This window comes from Thalassophryne amazonica, chromosome 22 (assembly GCF_902500255.1).
Source record: "Thalassophryne amazonica chromosome 22, fThaAma1.1, whole genome shotgun sequence".
In the NCBI taxonomy this organism is placed as follows: Eukaryota; Metazoa; Chordata; class Actinopteri; order Batrachoidiformes; family Batrachoididae; genus Thalassophryne; species Thalassophryne amazonica.
In genome coordinates, this window is record NC_047124.1 from 8,085,527 (window position 1) to 8,100,100 (window position 14,574).

A 14,574-nucleotide genomic window follows, 5' to 3' on the forward strand; every position below is an offset into this window, starting at 1 on the left:
GCTTTATTTTTTCCTTGCCTATTTTTGATTGTAAACCTTTATTACATTTATAAAACACAACAAAAACATATATTCTGAAAGCACAGGTTGTTCTGAAAAAAAGAGACATAAGACTTGATTGTGGGATGCAGGGAGAGCTGTTAACAGCAATAATAAAATATTTATGCCAGGCGAGTGAACTGTCCAAAAAATGCCCTCAGACACCAGAGGGTTAAACAACATATAAACAGCTTCCACCTTTGTATTTTAATAAGGGTCTATTGGCGGCCATTTTGGACACCATTTTGAATCTTAATCCCATGAATTTAGTTTAGGCACAAATGAGTTTGCTGTGACCTGTAATGGTCTTCTCATTGAATCTCTGTGAAATTTAAGTTGTTTATATGTTGTTTAAAGGTATTTTAGTGAAAAACCCCATTTTGGTGGCCATCTTGGATAACTGGCTTGAGGCCAGTTTTTATTTTTGGGAACATCCTGATTGTGTTTTGGGGTCATCTAAGGAATCTAAAAAGATAATCGAATCTCACAATGTCTACACTTTTGCCTCACACAGATCCACTTCTGATTAGATAGAACTTTCTTGATCCCTTTGGAAGATTCCCTCAGGGAAATTGAGGTTCCAGCAGCATTATATAGCAGCACACAGGGTAAGAAGCACACAGAGTATCAAGAGTAGAAGTAAAAACAATTTGCAAAATGTAAATACCAGAAATACTTCCTGCTACTGGCTACTACTGTTCCTCTCCTTCCTGTCCCCTGTCTTCCTGTTACTCCTCCCCAAGTGAGGAGTTGTACATTCTGATGGCCTGAGGGACAAAGGAGTTTTCAGTGTGTGGCTGAAGAGGCTCATCTGGTTGCTGAGGAAGGTGTGCAGAGGGTGATTGGCATCAATCATAATGTCCAGCAGTTTGTCCAGTGTTCTCTTCTTGGCCACCTTCACCAGACCGTCCAACTTCATGCCAACCACAGATGAAAGAATCCTGGAAGCCACTGAAAACCTGGATCTTTTCTTTTACCCAGGACCATCACAAACCCAAATGCTATGATTCATCACTCAACATCTCAAATGCTGCATCTACTGATTTCGGATAGATCACACATCATCGTCCAGAAAGTCCAGGTCAGTGAACCTGAAGACATTTTTGATGGTGCTTCCTCAACTAGATTACCAAGGAAATTTTCACGTACTACCACTTGGAGAAATGTACTCCCAAGATGTCAGAGTGCCAACAAAATATTTTTGATCATGTTGATTTGAATTGGACCAAAGTTGGGGGAATGACTGAGGATCAGCCAAGGACAAAGTGATTTGATTGAGAAAGCCTGGTTAAAAAGGTCAAGGTCACCTACGGCAAAATCTGAGCTCAATGCCCAAATTTATGCAGAGATACAGAATGGCTATTTTTTATTAATATGAAATCATACACCCCCTCTCTATATGGTACAAGAGGCGAATGAGAAGTTTTGAGCCTGACACAGAACAAGTAGGATTCTGAAAAAGCAACATTTCTCGAGAATGTGTGCAGTTTTGACTCAATGGGTGCAAAGCTGAGAAATGCTGGGTTCTCAGAATACAAAAGCTGGAGAACCACACCTTCATTTTCAGGCTCAAAACCTCTCAGATGCCCCTCATAACAATTGGATGATCTTGGCAGGTCACTCAAGGTCATATCTGTTAAATTTGAGCAGTTTGGAGCCACAACCGTGGAAGATTGTACGTTCATTAAGGATAAAGTGGTTCAAAAGGTCAAGTTCACACAGATCGAATTATCCCAAAGTGGTATTTAATGTGAGCTGCGGGTGTTGCACTTTATAAAGTGCCCCTTTATGAAACAGAGGGACTGGACCCTTTACCATCTATTTTTAAGACACTTTGCTACATAAAGTGCACAATAAAAATGTGTTTTTTTTTATTTTGGAACGACACAGGCCCTTGAGCTCGCCAATCTCCAGCTTAATAAATCAAGATGACGCATTGCACGAGCAAATTGAAGCTGCCATCCGCCACATTGCTCTCCCCTTCGTAACAGCTGCACAGCGATTTTGAGCCAGGAAATTTCGGAAAGTAGCCATCATGCCATAATTGATATCTGAAAAGGATGTCAGTCCCACTCATTCCACATAGTTCTGAAAGCTCATATGAAAAACTTTTCCTCAAAAATGGCTTTAAAAACGACTAAAGACCAGGAAGATTTAGACATGCAGACCAAAAAAAAAAAAAAAAAAGAAAAAGAAAAAAGATATATATATATATATATATATATATATATATATATATATATATATATATATATATATATATATATATATATACTTTTATATAAAAAATAAGAATTAATGCAAAATAAATAAACAGTTCAAATAAATAATTTTTTTTGTTTGTTTATTTATTGACTTATTAAGATTAAGACCCAGATAAAAATCAAATAGATGGTTTAAGTCAAGTAGCTTTAGATGTTTTGTTAAACTCCATAGGTGTAACAAGGGGTGGGGGGGGGGGTACATTTCAGATGTAACCCCCCCAAATATTTCATATCACATTGGCACAAAAAAGATTTTTTAAAGAAAAAAAAAAACAAAAAACAATTTACTACTACAGTGGTTTCAAACAATAAGTCAATGTTCTGAAACAGTAAATATGTATAATAACTTGTATGATGCACTGTTTCAAAATGTCTAACAGTGGATCAAGAGAATGGTTCACTGTTTCAAAACACATGAAGACTGCTTCATACATTTTTGTCATAATGCTCAGTACAAATGCACAGCAAAGAAAAAAAAAAAAAAACTGCTCAGAAAACACTTTTCTTGCAATGCTCAAAACAAGAAATTGCTTAAAAACAATGTCACTCACTTTTGAAACTGTAAATGAAACGACTTGCATCAGACCATGACTCGCTGTTTCAAACACAAATGAACCAGTTGATCAAAGAAATGATTTACTGTTTCAAAATGCATGAAAACTACTTCATACAGTTTTTTTTTTTTTTTGGTGATACTGCTCAACATTGGAAAATAATTGCTTTGCAAACTGATTTACTTTTTCTTGCAAAGCTTTGAAGAAAGCACTTGCTTCCACTAACAAGTCACTGTTTTGTCAGGTTAAATGCAATAACTTGCTTCAGACAATGACTGTTTGAAACAAATGAACCAGTTGATCAATAGAATGATTCACTGTTTCAAAACACATGAAAACTGTTTCATGTAAAAGGTTTTTTTTTTTTTTGTCAAAACCTTCAGTACAGTTAGAATCAAACTGACTTTTTTTCTTGCAAGGCTCAAAACAGTAAATTAAAGTTATTTGAGATGTTTGAAAACAACAGTGTGTGGTTTGAACCAAACCCGCGCATTGATGCATGTGTACGCGCACAAACAGAGGGTGACATCCTGTCTGCTGCCAGCAAACACCGAACACCTGCTGGTTTATTTTTGTTCTGCTGCTCCTCTGAGGTATTTGAGCCAATTTACACCAAACTTAACTGACCCCAGAATTTGCCTGAAGGAATTTGGTTTATCAAAGGTCAAGGTCAAGGGGGGGCACAGGGCAGAATTTTGTTCCCCCACTCCTTTTAGGTCCTTCAGCCACAATTTCCACCAACGTTGACATGTGAATGACAGACAAAACCCAGAGTGAAAGAGTTTTCTTTTAGCAAGGGCGTTGAGGTCAAAGTTCAAAATTTTGTCTCCCCCTCCCCCCACCTCCCAGCATATAAGTAGATGAGTTCTCAGGTCAGATCAAATTTGCCAAAGGTCATGTGGGTCACATGTGCAAACTGAACTTTACATCAGACTTGGCACACATATGAAGGTTTCTTATGGAATTGCTCAGCAAGGTCAAATTTGCCAAAGGTCAATCATTAGGGTCAAGGTCATGTCTACCTGTTTCTTTGTTGGGCTCCTTCTCCCAGGTCATTTTGCTGATTTCTAATAAACTGATGTTTGGTTTAAATCAAATGCATCAAACTTATTAAGCAGATGGGTTCTCAGGCAAGATAAAACTTGCCAAAGGTCAATTACTGGGGTCAAGGTCATGTGGGTCACATGTGCAAACTGAAGTTTTTCCACTCTGAATTACATTGAACTTGGCACACATATGGAGGTTCCTTCTGGAATTGCTCAGCAAGGTCAAATTTGCCAAAGGTCAATCTTAAAGGTCAAGGTCTTGTCTACCTGTTTCATTGTTGGGCTTCTTCTCCCAGGTTGTTTTGCTGATTTCTATCAAACATCTGATGCATCAAATATATTAAGTAGATGGGTTCTCAGGCAAGATGAAACTTGCCAAAGGTCAATGACTGGGGTCAAGGTCATGTGGGTCACATGTGCAAACTGAAGTTTTTCCACTCTGATTTACATTGAACTTAACAAACATATGAAGGCTCCTTCTAGAATTGCTCAGCAAGGTCAAATTTGCCAAAGGTTTGTCATTAGGGTCAAGGTCATGTCTACCTGTTTGTTTGTTTGTCTGTTTGTTGGTCTCCTCCTCCCAGGTCTTTTTGCTGGGCTGAACTTCATATCTTCCGCAGAGAAATGGAACGACAGCAGTGTGTGCTGTGCTTCCATATCAGCACTTAAACAGAAGATTCGGAAAAATATGCATTTGTGACTTAACTATAATTTGTCTGCGAAGCTGTGGAGCTTTTAACAGGAAACAACCCTTAAATCTCATGCTGAGTCTCACTAAGAGAACGAGGTTTCATATGCAAAGAAGAGCAAGAGACAAATAACGTCATCATTCTAAAAGAGGCGATAAAGACGAGATTCCCTCTTGCAGTCAGAGTTAACTGTAATGTCCTCATATGTGTGCAAATAAAGAAAGGCGAGCAGAGATGAGGGGGTGGATAAGTGCCCGAGTAAGAATCTGGAGGCGTAGACCTAATATGATCAGCGTAATGGAAGCATTCGTGCATAAATCTAAGCCCTCAGTTTTGGGCCATTTCAGCTCCAGCGCGCTCATCGACTCGCTGTTTGTCATCCTCATGAATGAGGTTCTCGTGGTTAAATAAGCCGGGCTCGGCTGTGTGAGACTTGGCCTCAAACGCAACACGCAGACAGACATACGGCGCCACACATGCTGTTTTGGTTCCGGACCGCGGACCCCCGGGGGCCTCCTTCAGGAGTGTTCTGAGAGATAGCGGGGATCCTCAGCACACACGCTGTCTGACCTTTAACAAAACACAAGTCGCAAAATGTGTCTGCAGCTAAACGCGCAAAGCGCCGTGACTCAGCTCAGGAGGGAAGCTTCACTTCGTTTGTCATTCAACTCTCTGCATTAAACTGCATTTAATGTTTTCTTTCCGTTATTTCAGTCAGCAGGAAGTTTCAGCTTGTGATTGTGATATCGGCACTCAGATGCTATCAGATGCTAACAAGCTAATTAACGTTATTGTACCAGGCACAAAATGCGAGTAAACCTGCGCATTTTACTTACCAGTACTTTAGCTTAGCTGACTTACCATTGCTGTTCTTATCGTCTCACAGAGTCCAAACAAGTGTTGTGCTAAGCAGTATACAAGTAATACTCCCTCTTTTTATTCCAGAGTGCAATCTTTCAGGTTGAGAGCATGATTTCTTAATGTTACTCCTTGAAGACAAGGAACCTTTTTCCTTGTTCAGAACTTCTTGTTCTTGTTCATCTTCCTCCTCTACAGGAGCTGCTTCTCACATGTGTAGACCGTCAATGATAATGCAGTATTTTTTCATAAATATGTCTATTTGGAATTTGGCAGTTCACAGGACCTACCACACAGAACAAAACACAATGTATACTTTGAAAAATATGGTACTGTGTGTCACTTTTCCTCCAGTCTGGAGGCTTTTCATTTCATCTGAGATGTGAATCTGTGGAAAACTCCTCAGTTAATCCTTTTGGTGTGTCCTGTGTTGAGCTGAGCCTCCTCTTCTCTGAATCACAACCACTAAAATGACAATTCTACTCAGCAGTGGCTTCTCCCAGCTGTATTCCCTTTCTGGAACAGAAACATTAAACCACCTGTGAGTGATGTTTTAAATTTTATTTCTTGATTATTTTCATATGCAAGGAGGTTATTTCTGTCTGTACATGTTGGACCATGAGCATCTGACTTGGAGTATGTACAAATATACTATCTTGGGACCGATCTAGAAAAAAAAATACCTTAGAAAACAGTGATCAGCATCAGTCTGGTCTGCAATGTGTTTGCCATTAAGAATTTTATGATGACTATTATTTAAACATTGGACATTTGGATCTTATCCAGGATGTACCCTGGCTGGAATCCAATGTATGCTGGGACTGGGCCAATCTGCCGTGTCCAACAGCAGGATAATACAAAGAAAATAGAAACATGGTCATAAGTAAATCCCATTAATGTCTATCCACCCATTCACATTAGGGACACCATTTTAGCAAAAACATGGTGCACATTAGTCCAAATTAGATTTTGTTTTAAGTAGACGTTGCTTGACAACCAATTAGAGCAAGAACATAATAATCTGAGTACAACCTACATACACAGTATTGTGCCAAATCTCTTTTAAACAGCAGCTGGGTTCCTGCACAAACGCACTGGATTACTTTGGCGTTTTAGAAAAAAAAACAACTTATTTTATAATTTCCTGGATGCATCTGTAAATTTAGCAGTAGTGCAGCAGGTAAGTGAATATTTACTGAGGGATCCTTCAAATTGTGATGCAAGCACCAATTTTGGCACACGTACTCCTTAGACATTGCTCTTTTAAAAATGTCGAGTGGCCACATGAACTTTCAATAGGCGGCCATAAAGATTCCAAAAAGGTATAGGTTGGACTATCTGTGAATGAATGTTATGGAGTTATGGGGTAAAAACAGCAAAAACACTGAGAAAGGTCAATTTCAGTTTGTACAGGGGTCAAAAGTTAAAGTTGCTCCAATTTTGTTAAAAAGTGGTGCAAATTACTGGTTGAGCTAATAGGATTAATAAATGGAATAGTTTTGACTGTGTTGAGTGTTTGGTTTGCAAAGTAAAAGTTAAACAATGTCGGCATCCATTAGATTCTATGACATGTGACATATGCTACCCTGTAACATGATAACTAAGCATGATACATGATGCAAACTATTCCTTTTAAAACCATATTCACCCAACTAATAATTCGCATCACTTTTTACCAAAATTGGAGCAACTTCAACCTTTGACCCCTGTACAAATTGAAATTGTCCTTTTCACCATTCATGCTGTTTTTACCCCATAACTCCAGAACATTCATTCACAGATAGTCCAAACTATACCTTTTTGGAATCTTTATGATCAGACAAATAATATGGAATACCTTTCAGTATGATTGGAGCATCTTTTAATTTTGACCCAGGTGTAATTCTTCAATTGACCCCTTCTTGGACGCCTATTGAAAGTTCATGTGGCCACTTGGCATTTTTAAAAGAGTAATGTCTAAGGAGTACGTGAGCCAAATTTGGTGCTTGCATCACCATTTGAAGCATTTTTCCAGTTATCCGCTGCACTACAGTGTGTTGCAACCAAGCAGTTCCTTGACTTGCCAACAACCGCATTAATGTTCAACTTAAAAATAAATGTCCTGGTACAAAAAACGTTTTGTTGTCTCTGTAGCTGGTTTCCTCATTCAAGACGGTGATATGGGGTGAATTTTTATATAACTCACCTGTTGAGACTATTTTAAGATGTAAAGTTATGAATAATTAGGGGTGTGGTCAGTTTGAGTGATACTCGCGAGTTGCATTAGTGGACGTTTGTGCTCCACATGCAAATTTTAGCATGACCTAATTGGTACGCATGAGCGATCGGCGCGATTGTAGTGCACATCGGTGAAAGTTGGATTGAGTTGAACTTTGAACCGAGCATGCGCAGAGCGTTGCGCGGTGCTTCTCTTTGACAATAATGGGTTTTAGAGAGATGCGCGCCTCATTTGCGCGCTCGGTATGGAAGGCTCCTAAAGGCTGCTGTGTCACAGTGCTCAACAAAAACAATACCTTGACCCATCTCTGCTGCTACTGTCTATGCGTAGAAACGTCATTCAGCAAGACGCGAAACCCCAAACTGCTCCTGTTGTCCAGACCAGCATGTGAACATTTGCTTTGGTAAGATTCCAAGTGTGCCTTAGGGGAGGTTATGCTCCTCTTGGACTGTGTAAACCCGTGCACACAGCTGTACATTGCAGTTTGAACTGCTATCAGTTTTTTCCCCTACGTGTTCACCGAGTCCTATTACAGGCTTAGACAATACTTTAGGTATCTTGAGTCTAGTCGGGCACACGGTCCCTGAGAATGTTTGCTGAAGATGCAACAAATGAGCTTATGCATGCACAGAAATGCAAATTCCATTCCCCAGAATGTGCAGCTAAGCCTGCAGATTTAAAATGTCGCTGCGGTTAAATCAGTTTTTTTTTTATTAACAGCTGAGTGCTTATGGATTTCAGAAATGGAATTAGGCTGCATATTCTTGTTCTCAACGGCAAAGATAAATCTGGATATGCGTGTATTAGTTGGCTTTTATGAATGTTATCTGCTTGTCTAATTTCTCAGATGGCGTTTATTGCACATTATATTAAATTTAAAAAAAAATTGTGCTCTCTGCAGGTAAGGAGTTATTAAAATCATAAATAATTCATATGGCGTGCTCTGATATTAAATACATGCTATCGAATTTGCCGTATATACCACAGAGGAACTGTCGCTTAATCACATGACCCCCCTTGCCTCCGCCCCCCCCCCCCCCCCCCCCCCACACACACACACACACACATTAAAAGAACTTTCCTGATTAAAAAAACTGATTTTGAAAGGCTAAATCAAAGAAAGCTGATCTTGGACAGCAGCTTATAAACCTTATAATTGTCTCGTTTAACTACTTGTCCCTTTCTTCCAGCACATTCGACTCCATCGCCTCCTCCACTGCCATCAGGCAGGAAGCCTCATAGCGGATCGTATAAATAGATCCTCCTTTATGTAGTCTGCATAGATTACATCAGTCCTAATGAGTGCAAGGTGGAAGCTGGAGTGTGATTTGCATCTGGTGTCTGTCTCCGCTGACTGGTATCGGTTTCCTCCTTCGATCAGACAGCCGTGTCACGATCAATGGAGCAAATGCACAGGTTGATATGGTCAATTGTGCCGGAGTGATTTGCTGTCTGCCTGGGTGGTTGGCATCCAGGCCCCCAGACGGTTCTGTGGTTGACTTGATTGCTTGGTGATCCTGCAGTAGATGGCTTCTCCGTGTTCACCACTGGATCCATTCAAGGAATGAGCAGATATTCCCTGCAGGACACCACTTAATTCAAGGTGTTAAAGCTTCCGTCATCTTTCCAATGAGGAGGCCCGGCGTGGGGTTGATGGAGCCACTGAGTGGGTCCGTAAAATATCTGTAGTATGGTCTAGAATTTTGGGTTCTGACAGATACAAATGAGGACTAATGAACTGGTGAACAGCTGCTTTGGGTACAACCAAAGACAATATTGTAGAAGGTTCTCAGTTACCCAAGAAGTAGTCCTGTATAGACTTACCCATTTTAAACTGAATGCAGATTAAGTGTCTTGTCCAAGGACACAAACAGGTAGCATGAGTGGGATTCAAACCCAGTTCTACGTACTTGAAACACAGCTCTTTTCCCCATTGAGCTCTATTCATGACCTCAAACTCACTACTCAAATGCAGCTGGGTTTCTTATTTAGTCCTCAAGACTAGTGCTCTTGGCAAAATTCTGTTATACCTGCATTGATTTTGTTGTACCTGCATTAATGGTAAATTCCACTAGGTGGAGCAATTGCTCCATTTGAAGAACCTTGGACATGACGATGACCAACATGTTGCTTATAGTTGTAGATGTTTGGCTGGGTGACTTGTGTTTTATGGTAGAAGAAGTGCTTGTTTTTTTAAACAAGTTTTACACACTGGTTCTCACTGGGTTCCTTTCATGATTTCCCTTTCGTTTCGGCAGTATCCAGTGATGAGTTCCTGTCCATATGTTGTTTCATCATCCTAACTGATGAAACGGACTCCAGTTGTGTCATCAGTAAACTTCACGATTGTATTTGAAGTGAACAGAGGGCCGTGCAGGAACAGCACAAAACTTAATGATGCCGGAGGTGGCGTCAAAGTCAGAAGTGTAAATTATCTCTGACTCTAATTTCAACACATGCTTGGCACGTAGCATCATGTTGCGAAGCTGAGCCGCTTTGATTTGTGTTGCAGCTTGAGGCTGCAATAGAACGTGTCATATTTTTGTATTCTGTATTGTGCTGGGTTGATGTCACGGGCCAATTGTGGATCTACATGAAACAAAATGGCACATTCTTGGAAATTTCAATAAAATCCAGCAGCAGTTGGCCATTCCAGTGAAAACTGCTGAGTCACTTCTCGACTTCATGTTGAGAAGTGACTCATTTATTTTTTATTTAAAATTCCTTGGAGTACCAGTTGAGGTGCACAAGCAACAATAGTTTGGTTCATCAGGACTTTTGTGTTGCAATATATTTCTAAATAGATGGATATTTATTTTCATTCTTATATCAGTGAACATCACATTATGTCTAATTCTGACTGACTACATCATCAGTATTGTAGAACTGTCCATTCTGTCCATTAAACATCTACAGCTATAAGCAACAGGTTCGTCAAGGTTCTTGAAAAGGAGCAATATCTCCACCTGGTGGACATTTACCATTAATGCTGGGACAACAGAATTTTGCCAAGAGCTCTCGTACTATAGATATAACCTCAGACCTTCATTGTTTCGTTGATAATTAATGCAGTTTATTTGAAAATATGCAAAAGTGTATTCACATCTCAATTTTAACAGTATCAAACTACACTCAACAAAAATATAAATGCAACACTTTTGGTTTTGCTCCCATTTTGTATGAGATGAACTCAAAGATCTAAAACTTTTTCCACATACACAATATCACCATTTCCCTCAAATATTGTTCACAAACCAGTCTAAATCTGTGATAGTGAGCACTTCTCCTTTGCTGAGATAATCCATCCCACCTCACAGGTGTGCCATATCAAGATGCTGATTAGACACCATGATTAGTGCACAGGTGTGCCTTAGACTGTCCACAATAAAAGGCCACTCTGAAAGGTGCAGTTTTGTTTTATTGGGGGGGATACCAGTCAGTATCTGGTGTGACCACCATTTGCCTCATGCAGTGCAACACATCTCCTTCGCATAGAGTTGAAGAGAACACCTCTCCAACGTGCCAAACACCAGCGAATGTGAGCATTTGCCCACTCAAGTCGGTTACGATGACAAACTGGAGTCAGGTCGAGACCCCGATGAGGATGACAAGCATGCAGATGAGCTTCCCTGAGATGGTTTCTGACAGTTTGTGCAGAAATTCTTTGGTTATGCAAACCGATTGTTTCAGCAGCTGTCTGAGTGGCTGGTCTCAGACGATCTTTCAGGTGAACATGCTGGATGTGGAAGTCCTGGGCTGGTGTGGTTACACGTGGTCTGCGGTTATGAGGCTGGTTGAATGTACTGCCAGATTCTCTGAAACGCCTTTGGAGACGGCTTATGGTAGAGACATGAACATTCAATACACGAGCAACAGCTCTGGTTGACATTCCTGCTGTCAGCATGCCAATTGCACGCTCCCTCAAATCTTGCGACATCTGTGGCATTGTGCTGTGTGATAAAACTGCACCTTTCAGAGTGGCCTTTTATTGTGGGCAGTCTAAGGCACACCTGTGCACTAATCATGGTGTCTAATCAGCATCTTGGTATGGCACACCTGTGAGGTGGGATGGATTATTTCAGCAAAGGAGAAGTGCTCACTATCACAGATTTAGACTGGTTTGTGAACAATATTTGAGGGAAATGGTGATATTGTGTATTTGGAAAAAGTTTTAGATCTTTGAGTTCATCTCATACAAAATGGGAGCAAAACCAAAAGTGTTGCATTTATATTTTTGTTGAGTATATTAATGCTGTTAAAAGTAAAGCTAAATATGATCCAAACTATATTTCAAAAACGTAACCCTCTGGGGTCCGAGGGCATTTTTTGGACAGTACACTCACCTGGCATAAATGTTTTATTATTGCTGTTAACAGCTCTCCCTGCATCCTACAATCAAGTTTTATGTCTCTTTTTTCAGGACAACCTGTACTTTCAGAACATATATGCTATAGTAGTGTTTTATAAGTGTAATAAAGGAGTACAATGAGAAATAAGAAAGAAAAAAGTAAAGCGGGAAATAATTTTCCACACACATTTATTTAAAACACACAGCAAACTATAATAAACAACTGTTTCGACACTTTATAAAGGTAATTTGAGGTGTTGTGTGAAAGACTGTACAACAAAAAGGTTTAAACAATAAACACAAATGCACATTTTGAACAATATATACAAAATGGTCTATGAGTTTTGTTTGTCTTCATCTCAAAGCAATTTCTGTCTGCTATTACACAAAGGTCACATCACATCTACTTCTAAGTTGACTTTGGTATATCACGTGAGGTAAATCTGCCCTACGACTGGATTTTGGAAAACCATGTGACGGTGAACCAATTCTGATTGGACACTCATTGCGCACATCATCACACAGCTTCTATGAGGAGTACAAAGATGGTGGATGGCTGGCTCAAAAGTCCATGGAGTTAACTTTTCAGCAAAAAAGTATGTTTCTATCTCATATCATTAAAAAGTTATTTATAATTTAGTAAAACTTGGTCTCAGCTGTTGTATACGATGGCATCGGCCCCAAGTATCATTGTTCCTATCCAAATAAATCTTGCAGGCAAAGTTTGGATTCACATGTACAGTGATGCATCAACTGCATAGAGCATAATACACATAATGACAGAATCATATATCTTATGATGAAAAACATGGTTTATTATTAAAAAAAAACACAGAACATTTGAAATATAGTGTCTGTATCAACAAATTTGCATTTTGTGTTACATTATTTTGGAGAACCTTTGATTTGACATGCGTATAATCCTGATTCCAAAGTGGAGGAAAGAATTTGAGCCAGACCAAGCTCCTGCAGGAGAAACCTGTTTGTTGTCTGTTTTTCCATTCACCACGTGATGTTCCCAAATGATGACGGCAATAAATTGAGCAAGCAAGAAAATATACCCCCGCCTCCTCCCCTTTAGCTGTAGTCAAACTAAGGCGATGTGAGTCATGGTCTGATTGACAGGAGCAGCAACTTGGACAGAAAAAGACACGACTAGTGTTTTTAAAGTTCAGCTCTCACTGTCAAGAAGTGCAGAGCTGCTGGAGGAAAAAAAAGACTTTATAAGAATTTGACATACTTTAAGTTCCCCAGTGCTTCTTATCAAAGTGTTCCACAGGCAGCACACATGCCAAATGGTATTGAAATGTCCCGATCTGCCCAGTCAGCCATTATAGGTGGTTTCATGCTCCAAATTTTGGAGATGCATGGTTGAGAAAAACATCTGTTTCATTTATTGACCTCTAGAGATTGAAAACCGGTCACTGGTGAAGCTTTTCCATTTGGAAAATTGGTTAATTCTCTGTAATTCTTAGAAACATGTCTTTTTGTGCTGTATGAGGTACACATTCAAAGTCATCACCAAAGCCCCAACACCTTTTATGTCTGTACTATGCCAAGAGCCCATCGCTTTGTGTCTGAGCAAAAAAAAGACCTTCTTATCTTCTGAAAGGCCGCAATGCCTTTTCTAAGAAAGCAATCTTTATCGTGGGGCTTTCATTGAGTTTTCTCTCTGAAAGTCGTAGAACTCCTTGTATGCACTTCTTACAATTTGGACACATTGATTTTTTTTTTCACCCTTCTTCCTTTTGATGCATATTTTGGACTCATTGAAAGAGTCAACATGAAAAAACTGGAAGATGGATTTGAAATATTTGTTAAAAAACAGGGGTCTTCAGAATCGGTATCGAGTCTGAAGCATTTAGAGGACTTTTCCTTGTTGTGTGGGCCGCCAGAAGAGGAGGTACTGCTGGCCCACCACTAGAGGGCGCCCTGCCTGAAGTGCGGGCTTCAGGCACGAGAGGGCGCTGCCGCCTCACAGGAACAGCCGAGGTGACAGCTGTCACTCATCAACTATGACAGCTGTCACCGATCATCTGCACTTCACCCCAGATAAAAGCAGGATGACACCTCCACCACGTCGCCGAGATATTGTTCTTCTAAGGAGGTAATATTCTCAGCCATAAACTTAACTGTATCTTAGTCTGAACTCTTTTTGCAGCCTCTTTCCTGTGGAGCCTTGTCCGCTGATTGGTGGTTTGTGAGAGTGCCGACGTGTTCGCCTCTCACTCTTTCCAGATAAGTGCTGAAACAGGAGCTGCATGAGTGTGTGATTTGAGGTGGAGGTGGAATTCCCACCGTTGTTGTTACTGGGTGTACACACACCCACACTTGACTGTCTTTGCTCTTCGACAGCAGTACCAGATCCGACACGCGGAGACGGTGGCCACCTGTGGGGGATTCGGGACCTGGCGGCTCCAGTATCCTTCGGGTTCGGTGGCGGAGGAAATCGTGTGGTTCTGGTTCTTCTTTAGACGGACGTCTCCTATCGTCGAGCCTGCCCACATGACACCTTTATCCATTGACTTTGTATCATTCTATAATCTGCTGTGTGTGGT

At 40.3% G+C, this 14,574-nt stretch overlaps 1 protein-coding gene across 2 annotated transcripts in view; it reads left to right on the forward strand.

Annotated features, from left to right (window-relative positions):
• The window catches only part of ptn (pleiotrophin), an 85,461-nt gene that overhangs the window by 44,396 nt on the left and 26,491 nt on the right, over positions 1-14,574 (forward strand). The window contains exon 1 of one of the 2 annotated variants that reach the window (XM_034162924.1): positions 1,294-1,304. The exons of the other annotated variant lie outside the window; for it this stretch is intronic. The gene's annotated coding sequence lies outside the window, so the exon portion shown is untranslated. Of the gene's footprint in view, positions 1-1,293; positions 1,305-14,574 lie in introns of those variants that run through there. 2 annotated transcript variants of the gene reach the window in all.